Source organism: Helianthus annuus, chromosome 2, assembly GCF_002127325.2.
Source record: "Helianthus annuus cultivar XRQ/B chromosome 2, HanXRQr2.0-SUNRISE, whole genome shotgun sequence".
NCBI lineage: Eukaryota > Viridiplantae > Streptophyta > Magnoliopsida > Asterales > Asteraceae > Helianthus > Helianthus annuus.
In genome coordinates, this window is record NC_035434.2 from 89,512,071 (window position 1) to 89,530,425 (window position 18,355).

Consider the following 18,355-nt stretch of genomic DNA (forward strand, 5'->3'; position numbering starts at 1 on the left):
CTAAAATAAAGGGTGAAAAATAAAAAGGTTTTTGGTGGGTAAAAAGGGTTTTTGGGGTAATGAAATGAAAGGTTTAGGCTCAAAGGGGCTATCTAGGGGGATTTTGGGTAGGTGATAAAAAAAATAAAAAATAATGGTTTTGAAAGAAAATGGTTAGTCCTAATGCCTCCATCATTTACTTACTTGGGTTTAAGTTGGTAAGGACCGGGAATGTATCGTCGTGGCAAGTTCTAGATTTGTAAGAACCAAGCGGCTATTCACACAAGAAACGAAAAATGAGCATTTAATCTAAAGATGTGTATATTTTTATGCTCAATAAAGGCTCAAAACTCACTTTTGTGGGAATGGGTTTTTATGTGATCAAGTATATATAATCGAATTTTTAACTAAGCTTGTCATGCCGTTTCATAATTTTCTTGTGTTGGTTCTTTTTATCATGACGCTATCGGTTGTAAACTTGTAAAAATATAACCTTTTTAGAACTTGTTATTCCCAACTTAAACTAAGACAAGTAAATAATAAAAAAAATGAAAAAGTTTTTTTTTTTTGAAAAAATTTGGGATGTTTAGCGGTTCCAATAGAGTTTTGTGTAAGGCTTGTGTTTTAGGATTTTGCAAAATTTCAAGGTTTTAACATCCCCCCCACACTTAAATTACACATTGTCCTCAATGTGTCCAAAAATAAAGTTTTTGGTTGATTAGAATGTGTAAAAGTGGGTTTAAAAGCAAAGTTTTGTGTTACTGGCATCCTGGACACGGCCCCGTGTTGACCGGGCACGGCCCCGTGGTCAAGTGCCAGTAACAAAAATTAGAGAATAGAAACAGAAGCCTGGACACGGGGGCGTGTCCGCTGAACACGGCCCGTGTCCAGTTACCTGAACTGGGTGATTTTCTGCAGGGGGCTCAGCACGGGGCCGTGTTGGTTGGGCACGGCCCGTGTTGAGCCTTCTGTGATGGAGATTTTTTGTCGGGTTGCTCTGTTCTTCTTGCATGGTTTCATTTTTCTCGTTCCCTTTTTCATCCATTACCACCATGAGTGTGTTTTATTCTGCAAAAACTAAAAGATTAAACTAAACTAAGGATAGTTCCGCGGAATGCCTCCGTGGTGCGCCACGTTTATAAGGGTCCTTGGCTAGACCCGAGTCGAGGTTATATATCTTCTGAGTGGGATGCCTGGCTTCCCATGTTACACCGTCGGAGAGCGGCATCCAGGCTTGAATCAATAACCTTCATGTAATTGACTGGGTCGTCGTCCTCTATTCTCTTCCCAACTCCGAACTTCACCTCATCATCCCCATACCTCAAAGTGAGTGTCCCGTCATTCATGTCTACCACTGCTTGTGCTGTGGCAAGGAAAGGTCTCCCTAGTATAAGGGGGACCTCGGTGTCTTCCTCCATATCGAGTATGACAAAGTCAACTGGATAAACGAATCTGCTTACCCTTACCAAGACATTCTCGATGACACCTTGTGGGAACTTAACGGATCGATCAGCGAGTTGTATGCTTATTTTTGTAGGGCTCGTGGTTCCCAAGCCAAGCCTTTTGAACATTGACGAGGGCATGAGGTTAATGCTAGCCCCTAGGTCGGCCAAGGCATTGCGAACGGGTGATTCCCCCATTGAGCATGGAATCGTGAAACTTCCGGGATCGATTTTCTTTTGGGGGAGTTTATTGAGTACGAGGGCAGAGCATTCTTCGCCTAAATTAACTAATTGCAAATTTTCAATTTTCTTTTTATGGGTAAGGAAGTCCCTCATAAATTTAGAGTATTTGGGCATTTGGGTTAGGACTTCGATAAAAGGAATATTGACATGCAATTGTTTTAACAGACTTTCGAACTTTGCGAATTGCTCATTGGTCTTTTGACGAATTAACCTACCGGGGTACGGAACTCGAGGAGCCTTGGTAGGCTCTGGTGATGGAGGAGAGTTCTTTTCCTGCAGAGGTGTTGGCATTGTTTCTTCCGTAGGTGGCGGTACTTCTGCAGGCCCTACGGTGCGGTTTCGTAGTGTGATGAGGTGAACTTGCGCCTTTGGGTTTGTTTCGGTATTGCTAGGTAATGCGCCTTGCGGTCTCTCGGAAAAGTTTTGAGCTATTTGATTTATTTGTTTTTCTATGTTTTGAATGCTAGCTTGTTGATTCCTAAAATTAGACTCTAATTGTAGAAATCTTTCCGAGTTTTTTTTATCAGTGTCAGAGACGAGGCGAGATATAGTATCTTCGAGCCTTTCTCGTCCACCTTGTTGTTGAGTGAAATTTTGTGACTAATTTCTTGATTGCTGAAAGTTTGTTCGTTGGGTTTGTTGTTACTACTATTGCCGGGTTCCCTCCAACCAAGGTTTGGGTGGTTTCGCCATCCTTGGTTGTAAGTTCCCGTTGGAGGACCCGACGGCTTAGGTCTATTATCAATGTAGTTTACCATTTCTTGTTGATCGTCCGTTTCTTTCATGCAACTCCAATTTTCATGTGACCCACCACACCCTTCACAAGCCATAACCGAGACTGTTTTTGTCATTTCTAATTTTTTTTATTTTTGAAGAAAGGGCCTCGATTTGGGCTTGTAAAGAAGTGCTTTCGTCGACCTTATGGGCGCCCGGGGCGATAGACTTATTTCCCCGGGGGGTGTGCCATTGAAAATTGGTTTGAGCAATTTCCTCAATCTGATTATATATTTCATGTGGGCGTCGGTTACCTAGAAGTCCCCCGGAGCTAGAATCAAGTGTCTGCCTAGTGTGTGGCAACAATCCATTGTAGAAAGTGGATACTTGTTGCCATATTGCGAGGCCGTGATGGGGACACTTGCGTAATAGCTCCTTGAACCTTTCCCAAGTTTCATATAAGGATTCCCCGTCCTCTTGTGAGTATGTATTAATTTTAGCCATTAATTTAGCAGTTTTAGCAGGAGGGAAATACTTATATAGAAATTTTTGGGCTAGTTCATCCCAGGTGTTTACCGAACCAGCTGGGAGGGCGTTGAGCCAAGCTTTTGCTCGGTCTTTTAGTGAGAATGGAAACATACGGAGGCGGATGGCGTCGTTTGATGCTCCATTGATCCGAAAGGTATCACATATTTCTAAGAAATTAGTTATACGTAGATGGGGATCCTCGTCCGCAAGCCCGTGGAAGGTTGCGGAGTTTTGGAGCATTTGTATCAAATGCGGTCGAAGCTCGAAGTTATTGGCTTCGACATTCGGAGCATTGATAGCGGCGCCTAGATTACCTACGGTGGGCCGTAGATAATCCATAAGGGTACGTTGGTCCGCCATTGGAGGTGGATCACCCGAAACCTTCTCTTGGTTTTTGGCTTTTAACCTTTTTCTGAGAAAGCGTTCGGGTTCTTCTAATGGTTCTTTTATGTCTTTATTGGAACTGGAGCTCATACACTACGTGAGGTTGGCGTCGGGTTCCAAGTCCTACAATAAAAACAGAAAAGAATGTTGGTCAGAAGGTTCACCACGGCCCCGTGTTGAACGAACACGGCCCCGTGGTCGGAGTTACAGTGATTTGTTTTTCAGATCCCAGTTACTGGAAGTTGGACACGGCCCCGTGTTGCACCGGCACGGCCCCGTGGTCAGCCTTCTGTAACTTGAAAAACAAAAAACTGCCAGTAACGATGCTGAGCACGGCCCGTGTCCGACCAGGCACGGCCCCGTGCTGAGCTCTGCAGAAGCTGAAAAACTAAGAAAATTCCTAAAAAAAATTAAAGAAAAATAAAAATATGAGTAGGCCGTTGATTCCTAACTTTCTTAAAATCCTTGTGTCCCCGGCAACGGCGCCAAAAACTTGATGTGCGTGAAGTGTGTTATAATTTTGATGAGTATTTAAGCCCTTTTTACACTTTTAGCCAAGTTTTAAATTTATAAAACACGATATTCACTAACACTAAACACACATATGGGCAAGTGCACCCATCGAGGACGTAGTATAGTGTTGGTAAGATACCGAGGTCGTCCAAGGACACAAGAGCTTTTAATACCGGTTTATCCTCAACGTCTAATCAAATCAAAAGGTTAGAAAAATGTTTTAAACTAAGAAAAATAAAAACTAACTAAATGCTGAAAAATAAAATCAAATAAAAACAGATAGACAAGATGAATCACTTGGATCCGACACGTGTATTAGTATAACCTTTGATTATTTTCGCACTTTTGCACTTGTTTAAGAGATTATCTTAGTTATTGTAGTAGGCCCCTCTTTTGAAGGCGACATTACCCTCAACCCAGTAGTTTGAGTCAGCAAGGATACAATCCTAAAGGGTCGGATTATTGAAAGATAATGAATTAAGTTATTAATGCAAATTGTGGTAGGCCCCGCTTTTGGCGGTGACGTTACCCTCGGCTAAGTAGTCTGAGTCAGCAGGGATACAGTCTATAGCCGGGTTATAGTATTAATAGTAGTTAACTTATGAGGGGGTCAAAGAGTTTGGATCCCCGCCATCCAATACCTATGGGCATTGAAGGAGATCCTACTAAATTTGACCCAGGTCCCAAGCAGGACCTCTAAACGCTGAACAAGGGCAAGACCCTTACCAAACCGTTCCCTTAACCCCCGACCAGGTAGCCAACATATCTCCATATAGACCGTGGAGATATGAATGGTGAAAATCTTTTATTTTATATAGACAGTAAAATAATGCCAAGACACCACGGACAAACGATAAGGAAAGATCACCTTCAACATAAGTAACTAGTTATTAAAGTCATTAATACAAAACCAAATAAAAAGTGCAAAAGATTAAAAATAAAAAGTATTATACTAAACACTTGTCTTCACCAAGTGATGTAAGAGACTTAGGCAAACATGGCCTTGATTGTCAAGAACTCTTACGATCAATCTTGGATCCCGAGACAACTCACACACTCTACGATGGACAATGGATGATGGTGGTGGATGATGGTGTTATGGTGGTGGTGGGTGGTGGATGAAGTGTGAGAGAGGTGGTGTGCCAAGGGATGAGAGAGAATGAAACCAAGCTCCTCTATTTATAGGCTGAACAGAAGGCTGGACACGGCCCCGTGTCCGCTGGACACGGCCCCGTGCCCGTCTGACATTCTCTCTCTTCATTAATTGTAATTGCGAATTACAATTAATGCGCCTGCTGTACTTTCACCACGCCCCCGTGCCCGCTGGACACGGCCCCGTGGTGGGCAATGGAAGCTTCTACTGGTTTGTCTTTTCTGCTGCTTCCTGGGCACGCCCCCGTGTTCGCTGGACACGGGGCGTGTTCAGACTCTGTTTCTTCTCCTTTGCCTTGGGAGGTGCCGTTGAGGGTCTGGGCAGTCCACTTTTGTTCCTTTTCTTGTATTTATGCTAGAATTAGTTGTCTTTTTGCTTCTTTTGTGATTTTGAGCTCATTTAATCCTGAAAATACAAAAGGAAGACAAAAACACTCTTTTTTCCAACATTAGTACTTAAAAAGGGTTAGTTTTATGCCTTAATTGATGTGATTTATATGTTGCATTTTACACACATCAATCAGCATAACTCTTCTGTCTACTCTGGGCTTCCTTAAGTTTCTCACGAGCAATAGCAACCTTTTCATTCGTGATCTGTACTAATTCAGGACCCTCAATCATCTTTTCTCCGACCTCGTCCCAACATGTGGGAGCTCGACATTTACGCCCGTATAACAATTCAAAAGGTCCCATATCAATACTAGCTTGCCAACTATTGTTGTAGGCAAACTCCACCAAGCACAAGTATTCATCCCAGTTTCCCGTCCACTCAAGTGCACATGATCTAAGCATATCCTCTAAAGTCTGAATTGTACGTTCAGACTGTCCATCGGTTTGCGGATGGAAAGCAGTGCTAAATCGTATCTTCGTATCCCAAGCATTTTGGAAACCCTTCCAGAACCGTGATGTGAAACGTGGATCTCTATCACACACTATAGAAGATGGAGTACCATGTAATCGAACAATCTCACGAAGGAATATTTCTGATAGCTTACTCACCAAGTACCCTTTTTGAATGGGTAAGAAATGAGCAGATTTTGTAAGTCTATCTACCACAACCCAAATAGCATCATTCTTCATACGGGTTCTTGGTAGACCAGTTACAAAGTCCATAGAAATATCATCCCACTTCCAGACAGGAATATCTAAAGGCTGTAATAATCCACTAGCCCGTTGATGTTCAATCTTCACTTGCTAACAGATCAAACACTGGCTCACATGTCTAGCTACATCTTCTTTCATACCGCTCCACCAAAAATGTTGCCTCAAATCCATATACATCTTTGTGGATCCAGGGTGTATAGAATAAGGTGAACTGTGTGCCTCAGTCAGTAATGATTCACAAAGAGCGGAATCATCTGGCACACATAAACGCTTCCACACCATATTGTTCCATGTTCATCCACTCGAAATTCAGTTTGTTTTCCTACTCCCAAATTTTGTAAGACCGCCCAAAGCTCACCATCTTCTTTTTGAGCTTCCTTTATCTGAGTGATAAGGTTCGGTTCGATCTTCAGTCTGGCCAAATAACCACCAGACTCACCAACCTGTATACCAATCTCCATGCGTCTCAAGTCTGATTGAATTTGAGGCTGAACAGTCAAGCATGCCAAACCCCCAGAATTCTTCCTACTTAGTGCATCTGCAACAACATTTGCTTTACCGGGGTGGTACTGAATGTTGGCATCATAATCCTTGAGTAGCTCTAACCATCTCCTCTGCCTCATGTTAAGCTCCTTCTGAGTGAAAACATACTTGAGGCTCTTATGGTCGGTGAATATGTTACATGTCTCCCCATACAAATAATGCCTCCAAATCTTGAGTGCAAAAACAACTGCTGGTAACTCTGGATCATGCGTTGGATAATTCACCTCGTAGGGTTTAAGCTGACGCGAGGCATAAGCAATAACCTTTCCATGCTGCAGGAGAACACAACCAAGCCCTTTCTTTGATGCATCACTGTATATATCGAATCCGCCTGTGCCAGAAGGTAGAGTAAGAATAGGAGCAGATACTAGCTTCTGCTTCAGTGCCTCAAAACTCTTTTCCCGATCATCGTTCCAAGTAAATTTTACCCCTTTCCTCAAGAGTTGACTGAGAGGTAAGGCCAAAATAGAAAATCCCTCTACGAAACGTCGATAATAACCCGCTAGACCAAGAAAACTTCGAACTTCGGTAACTGAAGTTGGTCTGGGCCATTTAGTGATAGCTTCCACCTTTGATGGATCCATTGTGATACCTTCCGCTGATACAATGTGGCCTAGAAACGCCACTTTTTCAAGCCAAAAGTCGCACTTAGAAAATTTTGCGTATAACTTCTCCTGGCGTAAAGTTCCTAGAACAGTGCGAAGATGGTCCTCATGCTCTCCTCTACTTTCAGAAAACACCAAGATGTCATCGATGAATACGATCACGAACCGATCCAAGTACTCATGAAATACTCGGTTCATAAGATCCATGAAAACAGCAGGAGCATTTGTCAGACCAAAAGGCATCACTAGAAACTCATAGTGACCGTACCGGGTACGAAATGCTGTCTTATGGACATCTTGATCTTTGACCCTCAACTGATGGTACCCTGATCTGAGATCAATCTTTGAAAAAAACTTCGCTCCTTGGAGTTGGTCAAAAAGGTCATCAATACGCGGTAAGGGGTAGCGATTACGAATAGTGATCTTATTCAACTCCCGGTAATCGATGCATAAACACATGCTACCATCTTTCTTCTTCACAAACAAAACCGGTGCTCCCCAAGGTGAAACACTAGGTCTAATGAATCCAAGTTCCAAAAGTTCTTGCAGCTGTTCTTTCAATTCCTTCAACTCCAATGGGGCCATACGGTAGGGTGCTTTAGAAATAGGTTCAGCTCCGGGAATCAAATCAATAGTGAACTCTACTTCACGTTCAGGTGGTAACCCTGGCAATTCTTCTGGAAAGACATCAGAGAAGTCTCGAACAATAGGAACGTCTTTGACACGTGGTGTATCCACTGAGGTATCTTTAATAGCAGCTAAGAATCCCTCGCATCCATGGGATATAAGTTTTTGAGCTTTAAGAGCAGAGATAATTTTAATGGATTTTCGAGGTTTAGATCCTTGATAAATACATTCAGGATTCAGAATATCACCAAAAATGACTCGTTTGGAGTGACAATCAATGGTAGCTCGATGCGTGGATAACCAATCCATGCCTAGTATGACATCAAAATCTCCCATGTGCATGGGATAAAGATTCGCTATACGAATAACATTTCCGATCACAAGCGGGCAATATTTATAGATGTGAGTAATAACCGAAGAATTTCCCATTGGTGTAGAAATAACTAAAGCTTCATCCAATAGAGAAGGCGAAATTTTAAGATGTCGGGCAATTAGTTGTGAGACTATCGAGTGGGTTGCCCCAGTATCAAATAACACATACAAGTCACGCTCACCCAAATAAATACTACCCGAAACAGTACCTAGTGAATCGATAAACAATAAGACACAAACGATTGTATGAAAGCCATAAACAACGAAGCAAGCAAAATAATAATACTAAAAGGAACATTTATCAGAGACGGTACCTGGAGCATTAGCAGCTTCCCCTGCAGTCAATGAGAAAACACGCCCTCCAGTAGTAGGTGGCACAGTAGCTCCCCTAGTGGTATCAGTTGGTCGATTACCAGCCTTTGGGCACTCATTAATCTTATGCCCCATATCTCCACACTTAAGGCAAGCCCCAGTAAGTCGACGACAGATGCCTGGGTGACGCTTGTTGCAATGGTTACACACTGGAGGCTGGGTAGGGTTCGGGTTACCTTTCTGGTTGACGGGTTGAGCTTCGGTTGGTGGCTGGTAGGGTTTGATTTGACCCTGATTTTGGTTCCTTCCATGCCATGGTCTAGTATTCTTCCCTGATGACCTATTCCCCATATTGTTTTGATTATTTCGAGTAGGTGCTTGAGACGACTCACTAGTGAACAGAGTGCGGTATTCGTCTCTGTTTCTCTTCCTATTATTATTGGAACCACCCAGAAATTCTTTGTTCTCCATATCAACCTTTTTGGCAGCCTTAGCGGCCTCTGCAACAGTGGGGAACGTTGATTGGATTATTGCTCTACAAATCCGATCACAAACTGCCCATTGATATTTCTCTGCTTGTTCCTCTGGGGTTCCAGCAGCTGACCCAAGAAATCCAACTAGTCGATAAAATCGATCAGTGAAGTCAGAAAGTGGCTCGTCATTCCTGTGGCGGATATTGTGATACTCTCGTGTGTAAGAACTCTTATCCACGCTGTTAAAATATTTCTCGAAGAAGATAGTACGAAAATCTGCCCAAGGTAAATTCTCGACAAATGGGTCTCCTCCTCTTTCCTCCAATACACCTTCCCACCAAGTTTGCGCATCTTCTTCTAGTTTATACGATGCTAGTCTCGATTTAAATTCATCGCCAACTCCTAACGCCCGAAATATTTTCTCGATATGAGCAATCCAATCCCTTGCTACAATTGGAGTGGTTGCCTTTGTGAAAGATCTCGGTTTCTGTTTTATGAACTTATCTAGCCAATCCCCAATTACATCGTTTGGGTTTGGGTTTGGATTAGGGTTCGGATTTGGATTTGGATTGGGGTTAGGGTTTGGATTAGGATTGGGGTTAGGGTTTGGATTAGGATTCGGATTCGGATTAGGACCACGTACGGCCTGAACAAGTGCAGGCAACATAGCAGTAAAAGCCTGAGTGATAGCAGCTACGATATTTGGATCAGGCTCATTTGGTCCACCACCATTACGACGACCAGAGTTGCGTGTCTCACGACGAGGAAGCATCTAAAGAAAACACATTAAGAATTTAGATGAAACAAATAATAAGGACTAATCACATAACGGAATACCTAACCCAATGTCTACCCATTCCTCACGTGTCTTAATTATTTAGTTAATGTTTTCTACAGGATAGAGCCTAAGCTCTGATACCATAACTGTAACACCCCGCCCCGATTAGGGCTGACGTGTTACACAATTCGGTAATCAGAGATAATTAATGACTTAATTAAAACATAAATTCCATAGGTTTAAAAACAAAAATCCTCAAAATGACATAACGGTCTCAATAGAAAAACTTAAGTGTCTAAATTTATTGAATAAAAGGTTTTATTAAACTCCTTGTTCCAACCCTAGCTTTTTTTTTATTTTCACTCTTCACACATTTCCGTGATTTCCCTGAGTATCTGTTTAAGACATAATAAAAGAAAACAAAAAAAAAAAAAAAAAAAACGGTTGAGCCAAAAATTGCCCAGTAACGGAGAAACAATAGCACTAACACATAAATGATAGAAGCAATACACTAAGCACTTTAATGATGCAAACAATACAATACGCTGAATGATCACTGATGAATACCATAAAGGTATATTAGAAATACCCATGTGAGCCACTAACAATAAACACTAACACTTTGTACATTAGCTGCAGTTCCAATGCACCATTATGTAGAGGGGATGTGGGCACTCACACCTATCCCACTACCACTAACACTTACACTTACACTCCTAGGATCGATCCATACGCCTCTCAATAATCAATAAGTGCAATCACTTAGCACACAATACAATATAGAGACGCCGTGGGCCTTTCGCACCGCCACGGATGGTGCACGTCAACTGTGCCTATGATGACGCCCTATGTCCCCATAGGTGGATATGCTCGGGTATTGAGGTCAATAAAATGATTTACTCAAGTCAAGGCAAAATACACTAATGATACACTAAGGGTATGTCACATCTAGCCAATGAAAATAATAAATAATAAAACTCATGGGAACATGCGACAATGAGTATAAATGTGTAACTTATCGCATGCGTGACAAGGACAATAATTCGATATGATGTATGTAACGATAATTAGAGAACGTAGAAAACTCAACGGTTCAAGTAGCAATCACGAACGAATACGATATCATGAATTAAAACAATTATGCTAAGAGTAAGACACCACAAAATCCGTACCTTATATAGCAAATAGCGATAACCGTAGATTCCGACTAGTATGACTCTAGCGTCTCTCTTGAATAATATAGTAACCTAATATATATCGGCTCCGGTTAAAATTGTTCCGAAACCGTTACGGTTAGTTTACACGTGTAGTTATGAATTTAAAATTATAGATTTGATCGTGTTGAAAAGAAATTATTTGGGATGATATATATAATATATATAACTGTTAATATAAAGTTTCATAAAGAAAGGAACCAACACCCGTTCTTAATGAGCATATATATCTATATATATGCTAATTTATGAATCACTCAAAGATACTGTTATATCTACATTAATATGCCAAAACACATAATCATATATTAATATATTATTCTAATTTTCCCCTTTACCATAATCAAACTTTAAAATGAAAAGAAATCATTATCTTATCATATGTGGGTGTTTTCTACTAGAGTTGACAGTGAACACCCATATGACCTCATAATCAAATCTAAAGTGTTAAACAAGTCTTGGGTTTACATAAACATACAGAAATTTTATAATCACTTTTGAAACATTTAAAAAAAACAAAAGAATCAAGATCATTTAGGAGACATTGGGTGATACCATAAGTGCAAAGTAAAGTGTAAACACTCAACAAAAAGAAGGTTATCAGTAAGTGTATTAGAGTTTTAGTTTGTTTCTGGTGTTTTAATATTGGCATATTGCGTCTTATTTTCCTTTAATTAGGCGGCCAAAGTTTATTGTTTTATCCGGTTAAACCTACATGCGTTGTATTACACAGAGCCATTAAGAAAGAATAACTGGTTAGTTTCGATACCTTATGTAGAAACGAATAGACGACCAGTGCGGTGAAGCAGCTTCGCTAGAGATCTTTAGACCACGAGTCGGTGGGTATGCAATGGTGGCTCAGAGTTATTAGTGTGGATCCGGTACGAACGGAGACGACTAAATGAACCCAGCAGTGGCGACAAAAAAGTAAATAAATAAATAAAATAAAACGTCGGTCAAACTATGGAGCAACAAAGTGGGAGACTGCCGAATTAACAACGAATCTTACCAGAAACTGATCGCGGTATTTTGCAGTCTTGAACACACGAACTGCCAACGGGATGAGCAAGTTGGTCGGTTCTAACTAGTGACCAGCGGTGTCATGTCGGCGCGCTTTAAAGATTTACAGAATGGTTTAACGGCAGTGGAGGGCTAGCTTTTGAAAGGGTTTTGTAGGCTTGATTGCAATCGATTTAAAAAGTAGCATTACATTGTTGGAAAGGGATACGAAATCCCGTAATCTACGTCAATGAAATTTTGAAAAGATGAATAGGGCGCCATATTTGATCAGTATTGGAAAGGATAAGTATTGATAAATGTAAATTGGATTCTTTCTTATTTAATTGGCTTATTTAATAAATTATTTATTTTAGTTAATTTTATTTATTATTTTTTTTTCTTCTTTCGGTATAACATAAACAGAAGCATGCTTTACCAACTTTAATTCTTAGTATATGATTCACTTGCATTTTTCTATAAGATTATAATTATTAATATTATTATTTAGTACCTTTCATATTATACCTTGATTATGTTGGGTTAAAAGTTGACCTACGCTCTTGACATTGAATATCCGACATAATAATATGTCGCACTATTTATGACATTTATTTCGTTAGGGTTTTGAAAGTTTCGTACATTACACATTGTTTCTAATATAAGGAGGAAGTTTAATAGATGATGTTGATGGTTGATTATATCCAAGAAGAAGCCGTCATATCTTTTTTCTTCAAAACCGGACCCGTGTTACTACTCTCATTTGCCTTTTCAATCATTCCTTTCAGTTGATCTCTAATTTTGACCAGTTCTTCATTATTTGTAAAATAACAATTACAAAGGCATTCGCTAGCAAACATAATCTCACGAACAACCTGATTTGCCATATCAATGTTGACATTCAAACTATCTTCAGCAAGAAAAGAACAATTGGCTCTATTGTAACTGCTTCCCTTCTCCAACGCCTCAAAATGTACTTTTCAGGAATTTCCTCAATTTCAAACATTATAATGACAAGGAAAACATGTCAACATAATTACCCATATTGCTCAAATCTTTTACAAGAACACGAAGTAGAAAATTCATCATTAACTTTAGCTAATACCTGTCAAAATTAAAAAAAAAGGATAATTACACTACATATGAAAACAATTAATCTACTGGTATATTCTCTGTTGGTGTTATTGTATTTCTTAAAATTACCCTACACATATTTACAATTACTCTACTGATAGAATCACAGTTGGTGTTGTTATGAGATTTCGTATAATTACCCTGCATATAGATATAATTACTCTATTAATACATCAGTTGTTGGTATTTCTAAATTTCAGATAATTACCATAAATTTAAATAAAATTACTCAACTAATAGATCAATTGTTGGTTGTTATATTTCATATACTTACTCTACATATATATAAAATTATTCTATGCATAAGAAATCAACAAAAAAAAAATTCCTCAAAGAAACCATTTCCAAAAGCCGAAATATCTCTAATAAAGAACCTTGCATACTCTCCTTCTTCTTTGACGTTAACTGAAAAACATTTCTCAAAACTAGCAAGGATTTCTTCTTGAACGTAAAAAAATATGGCTCTAGTATACAACTTAGCAGCATGTCGCTTAAGAAGAGAATCGGTCGAAAAATAAGGTTCAGTATTACGCGTATCATGATCGTTTTTCCAATGATTATATCTTTGAGCTTCAATTGCCGTATCAAAATGAGTAACAAATTCTACGGGAGTCAATTGCGATTTTGAAACAAGACCAAAAAATTGATTTTCACTTTCAGAACTTGAAGTAGTACGCATAAGCCCTGACATAGGCTCATCACCATAAAACACTGGAATCCACATTGATCTTAAGTCAAACATAGTTTCTAACCAAATATTCTGTAAAAGACCAAAGTCATGGATTATTTCTTGTCATTCCTTCTCAAACGTTTCAGGCTCAATTGCATCTGTCCACACAATATTGCAAACACGTCGTTTAAAAGTATCATCATTGCACAATACCAACCCAACCTGTAAAGAAATAAATGATCAATTAATTACTGCACACTTACTTAATTTTACTACAATAGTTACTTAATTACTCTACATTACTTACTAATTACCCTATGAACATAATTACTCAACACTTCATTCTACTACAACAATTACATAATTACTTTACAATAATAAATAATTACTCTATTGATATAAAACAAGAACTAGATAAATTACTCTATAAAAATTACTCTATTGATGTTATATGCCTATAAAGATATGAACACAAGTGTCCCCATAAAAATTACTCTACATAGTTGAACAAAGATCTACATAGAACTTCTCTAGATATAATTATTCTACTGATACTCATGATATTAAACCAAAACATTAAACATAATTTGTCACACCCCGACCACGTAAAACAACAAACGTGGCGGAAATGTCGGGGAGTGTTGTAACAGAATCATTGTTTCACAACCATGGATTAAACAGTTTCGTTTTATTGAATTAAGTGTATTGTATTACATTGGAATTTGAAACAAAACATATACAAATAGTCTTGTATCTTTTAATGTCACTAAGGCCTCGTCCAATCCTATGTGAGAGTACACAATATCATCATCAAGCATCATCAACTATTGTACCTGAAACACATGTGAAAATAGGTACGTCAGCATAAAAATGTCGGCGAGTACATAGGTTTTGTATGAGTTTCAGATTCATGGCTCGTTTTACATGTTGCAATACTTATTTAAAAACCTTGTTTTGAAAAGTATAGTATTGCGACATAATTAACCAACTCAAATCAAATTGGTTACAGTTTATAAAATCTCGTAGCCATGATTCTTAACTCCAAAACATTTGTTTAATTAAAACCAGATTGTAAATCGTTTTTGAAATAGAAACTCGAATAGTATATATATATATCGTTAGAAAAACCTTGTAATATAACTTTGTTTCGATAACCTTGCCCAAGTGATCTAGATAACGCAACGACATATAATGTATTAAAAGCACTTATATATAGGAAGTACCAGCGGCGTATCCACCATGCTTTTAACACATTACACCCGCCCCGTTACCTAATCACTTCCCTAACCCAACGGTTCAAATAGATTTTAAACGGTTCATGTCAATCAACGGTTACAAACGGTTCACATAGTCAACGGTTCACATAGTCAAGTGGTCACAAACGGTTCACATAATCAACGGTTACAAACGGTTCACATGGTCAAGTGGTCACAAACGGTTCACATAATCAACGATTACAAACGGTTCACATAGTCAATGGTTACAAACGGTTCAAATATGTAAAAAATGTGTCCATATGCTGGATGAGCATATGCGACAAAATGTAATATACGGAAATCAATGTGCTAGCATGTTAAGAGAACATACATAGCAAAACATAATGAAATCATGTACTATATATGTACTAATGAACATAGCAAGTATATGATATAAAGACATGAAAGTAACAAGTAGGCACATGTGTTCCACCCCAAAACAGTTTGAAAACAGTAAAAGAGGGGACTATGTACTCAATTGAGGGTGCTTAGAAGTCTTGGAGAACAACCAAGCAAAGCTAGAGGGATCACGGAAATCAAACGGCACCCTATATAGGTAACTATGTAAACAACCGGACCTAAATCGGGAGATCGGATAGAATGAGGTCTTGTAAACCAAATGAGTGTTGGAACTCATGTGATATGGTTTAACAAAGCCTACATCCTAAATTGAAACCTAACCTAAGTGCTTTCGACCCGTTACGACCCGTTTAGGTAGCTTACGCTATTTTAACGTGTCGTTCGCGTAAAACGCGTTCGAGACGTCTAACTAGTCCTATGACAAGTATTATATGCCTAAACATGTTTAATTATGTTGCATAATCAGTTAGGTGACAAATGTTTAGGTTACATATGTTTAAAATCCAATTATGCATAAAAGGGCATTTTGGTAATTTACCTAAGGCATATAAACTACCTATCATACAACTACTTAAACTCGGTGACCATAAGGTATAACCTCGAAAGGTTATTCCCCATACAACTATGGTCACTAATCATGCTTGGTCGGATCCTAATGATCGACCAAACGGGTCGAGTTTGAAAGTCTAAGCGGTGGTTTAGACCGCTTGACTTACGACTCTAAACAAGCACTAAACTAAAAGTGACGAGCTAAGCATGTTAAAACATGCTTAACTAAGTTAGAAAACAGGTTTTTGATATCAAAACAAAGTGTTTTGATACCAAGAGTAGTTTGGTTGCAAAATACGCTTAAATGCGCATTTTGACCGAAACTACGACTCGTCACTATGCCTAGTCAACGCGGTAATCAGTAGGTATAGTCACAAAGGACTATAACCATCGTGATTACGCTCACGTTACGAAGTTCAAACGAACTTCTCGTTGACCATCTCGTGGTTAAAGCTGAAAGTCAAACAAAGTTTGACTTTTAACCTAGAAAAGCGATAAAAGAACGAAAGAGGACTTACAAAGGGTCAAAATAGATTTGGTTCCAAGTATTCTCAGGTAGGTAGTGAATAATCACAACCACTTAGAGAAATCTCAGACCAAATGTGCAGAAAATGGAATGAGGGCCATGCTATATATATTTTTCGCAAAACCGTTAGGATCATTTCTTGGTAAAGACAGAATGATCTTGGCCTTACAAGTGTTAGAGAATGATTGGGGGACTTGTTCTCCACACAAACCAGCCCATAGCATGAAAAACCAAGGATCAAAACCATTGGAACAAGAGGGAATGACCAGATTCAATGTTTCTGCAATTCTGATATGCTGGGCATTGCTTACGGGGACTGTAAGCAAAGGTCCGTACGGCCCGTAAGGGACCTGCAGACCAGCAACTTTCCAAAATGACAGATTTAGCCCCTGAAGCCCCAAACTTGGTTTTCGATGCATTTTTTGACACGTTTAAGCCCCGTTAACCCCATCTCAAAGCTCTAAAATGAAGTTAAAGTATAGGGAACTTAAAATGTGCTAAAAAATAACTCGGATGTCGGCTCGTTTGGTCGTACGGTTGCGTTGTTCGGTTAATTACAACGGAAGTCGTAACGAACGCAAAAACGATCCAAATTAAGCGACGAATGAAATTTTATCATGCCAAACACTAAAATAAAATATTTTAACGCTTACATAAATTTTTGGATGTCCGGATATATTCAGAACGTAAGATATGCGCGAAAATGCAAACTTATGCACTTTTTAACGCTTTTAGTCCCTGAATGAGCATAAAGTTTATTTTAGCACACCAAACCCCTCAAAGCCTATTTCTAAGCTATGTAAAGGATATTTAAGGCGTGTTTAACTTATGATCAAGTTCCGGATTGTTCGTTACAGTACAAATCGGCATACTTTCGCAGTTTGTCGAATTTAATCCCTGTAAGCGAATAAACTTGATTTCGGCATACCAAACCATCCAAAACTTATTTCTAAGTTATGCAAAGGTTATTTAAGGTATGTTAAGCCTATGTCACTATTCCGGAGTGTTTGTTGCATTAAACTGGTTATATTTACGCATCAGATCGCGTATAACCTTCCAGAAACCGATTTAAGGCCCGAAATCGAACAAGAATTGATATGTGCAAATGATACACATATTTTTACAAATCCCAAGTATGAAACACAACATTTCATTGGTTTGGCATTTATTTGACGGTCACAGTGACACATGTGTCATATAATTACTCTACTTATATAAAAACAAGAACTACTTAATTACTCTATTGATATTCATGATATTAAACCAAAACTTTAGACATAACTACTCTACTTATATAAAAAAAGAACTACATAATTACCCTACTGATATTCATGATATTAAACCAAAACTTTAGACATAATTACTCTACTTATATAAAACAATAACTACATAATTACCCTATGAACATAATCATTCTACACTTAATTCTACTAGAAAAAAATTACTTAATTACTCTACAATAATAAATGTAATTACTCTAAATAAGTTGCTCAAACTAACCTTATCTGTCACACCCCGACCATGTAAAACAACAAAACATGGCGGAATCGTCGGGGAGTGTTGTAACAGAATCGTTGTTTCGTAACACATGGAAAAAAATTGAAATTTTGTTTTATTGAATTAAATGTATTACAATGTCTTAACAACAAAGAAAAATATAACATAGTTAACTAGTCTTGCATCTTTTAATGTCACTACGGCCTCGTCCAATCCTACGTGAGCATGCATCAATATCATCATCAAATATCATCAACTATTGTACCTGAAACACATGTGAAAATACATCAACATAAAAATGCCGGCGAGCACATAGGTTTTGTGAAAATAGGATTCATGACTTAGGTTAGAAATGTTTAATGAAAACTTGTCATGAATCCAGTT

General features: G+C 38.7%; 1 non-coding gene across 1 annotated transcript; it reads left to right on the plus strand.

Moving 5' to 3' along the window:
* The first annotated feature begins 2,781 nt into the window (after nucleotides 1-2,781).
* LOC118490033 lies at nucleotides 2,782-2,888 on the plus strand. The gene has a single exon (XR_004888041.1). It is a non-coding gene; the product is annotated as a small nucleolar RNA R71 (small nucleolar RNA).
* The last annotated feature ends 15,467 nt before the right edge of the window (nucleotides 2,889-18,355 follow it).